The sequence below is a fragment of the Gavialis gangeticus genome, unplaced genomic scaffold (genome assembly GCF_001723915.1).
Source record: "Gavialis gangeticus isolate Ggan-Ray unplaced genomic scaffold, GavGan_comp1, whole genome shotgun sequence".
Lineage (NCBI taxonomy): Eukaryota > Metazoa > Chordata > Crocodylia > Gavialidae > Gavialis > Gavialis gangeticus.
Window position 1 is genome coordinate 3431236 of NW_017729026.1, and position 2299 is coordinate 3433534.

Here is a 2299-nt window from a genome sequence, read left to right on the forward strand (position 1 = left end):
GTTGCACCCACACCATGGTGTGAACTGAGTTAGTTCTGCCTGGGGTAGGAGAATCTTGTGAGGCGATAACAATGATATGTTTGCGTGGAGATGCTACAACCTATAAGCGGCAGAGAATTCCTTTAATGGTCCTCAGGAAAACGTATGGCATGCCAGTAGGTTTAGCTAAAAACCTACCAAATCCGTTGATACTAGGCAGGGATTGGCGATATATCAAGGAGGTAATGCAGCAAGTAACCATAGAATCTGGGATGCTGCAAAGGCCCCGATGCTCCAGCTGACCAGATGAGGGATTTACAGGACAAAAGGGAGACAAAAAAACTTTAACAAAAAGTATGGAAGAGTCACTAGATATACAAAGCCTGACTGATCAAGAACAGTTCCAGGCAGAGCAACAGCAGGAAGATGCATTTTGACATGTCTGTGAAAGCAATGTAGCTAGCCGAAACAGAGAGGTGATACAGCCCAAGCTCACAGATCAGAAAATGCAGTTTGAGGTAAGAAACAACATTCTTTATCAAATTGATAAAGGGATGGGGGCAGAAGAGGTAGCTCAGGTTTTAGTACCCTGGGGGTATAGGAAGCCCTTGTTATGGGTGGCCTATACCTTACCATTGCGGGGGTGGCATCTCAGAACAGACAAAACAGTGGCTCACTTGTTAAAATGGTGCTTTTGGCTGGGTATATACAAAGAAGTAGAACAATTCTGCAGGAGTCACCCGCTCGCAGTCCCATCCCATCCACCTGGCCACAATCTCTGCACATGAGGGTCCCAGCTAGTCTTCATATAGACCCCAGGATTGCTGGGCAGTGACAATACTGGGCTGTGGTCAGGGCAGAGTCATGATCCACTCCCTGCAAGTGCCTGGAACTGGAACCCATTGTGGGGGTGTGAGGGCAGCAAATCACAGCTCTACCCTGGGCCCCAGCCCTGCACTGTCACTGCCCAGTGATCTTAGGGTCTCTATGGAGAATGGCCAGGATCTGCCTGGGCAGGGCACTCAGACAGGCAGATGGGATGGGGCTGCAGGTGGGCAGGGAGCTGCATCTAGGGCCAGGTCCAGGATCTTGGGGCAGTGACAGCACAGGGCTGGGGCCAGGGCAGAGCCACGATTTGTTCCCCACATGCCCTTACCTGCAGAACTTGTGCCCATTTCAGGGCCTTGTGGGCAGCAGATCATGGCTCTGCTCTGGCCCTGGTACTGCACTGTCACCCACCTGCAATTCTGCCTCGTGACCCCAGCCTTGCCTGTCAGTCCTGCTCCCAAACACTGCTCCCTGCCCCATCCCAACTGCCCAGCAGCGCATGAGCCACTTAGGGAGTTTTGGTGAGGTGTGGCAGGGCAGGGGGGGGGGTTGAACTGGCCTGCAACAGCTCACCAAAACTCCCTATGTGCCCAACAGGCCCAAATAATTGCCCACCACTGTTTTCGCCTGTAGTTCCGAAAGGTTGGTACGGCTAGATTAGGATCATCTTGCTATCTAAATTTCTTTCTCTCCATCTGTCTTCATTCACGCCCAAGATGTTAATAAAATTTCCAGCTTGCAGCATTGCAGTTCCATTCCAAAATCATTCATGTAGCATGGCTAGTAAGTGGAGCAGCAAAATATTTGCATCTTGCCAAAGCAAGATGGTTTGGTCCCACGTCCTAGTCTGTTTGGACACAGCTCGCTGATCCATGTGAGAGAGATCATTGCCTGTTTCTGGCATATCTTACATAGGGTAAATCTCCCACAAAACTCTATATATTCTCTATATAGAACTCTTTACATTCTCCCCTATGTCCTATCCAGCAAGAGCATACCAGGTTGCAGACCCTTTGCTGCCTCTTTTAGAGCCTCTTGCTGAGGTTCTGGCCGCCCTGCAGCCCACACCGTATGCAGTCCCCATCTGTGGCCCCACCAAGTCCGGGCAGAAACATCTCCCTGCTATGGATTCCTGCTTGAAATCCCAGGGTTTGTCTCGTGAATCGGGGGTGAGGGGCCCCACCCTGCACCCCAGGGATCTCGGAGCACCCAGTCTCCCTGGGAGAGAGGAGTCAAAATGCTTCTTGCCCCCTCGGCACAGGATGATAAAAGCCTGGGGGAGGGTGCCACCCTGGAGGACTCGAGGTCAGCAGTGCTCGGCCTCTTCACACTGCGGTGCCCGAGAAGGGCCAACTCTCGGCTTTCTCGTGTTCATGAACCGCACACAAACCCAGGCCGCCTTCCGCTGCTGAGCCGCAGCAGCAGCCTCAGGCTGCACAGCTTAGGCCTGCGCGCGCAGCTAGGCCGAGGGCGCCCCCTCGCGGGGCGGGCG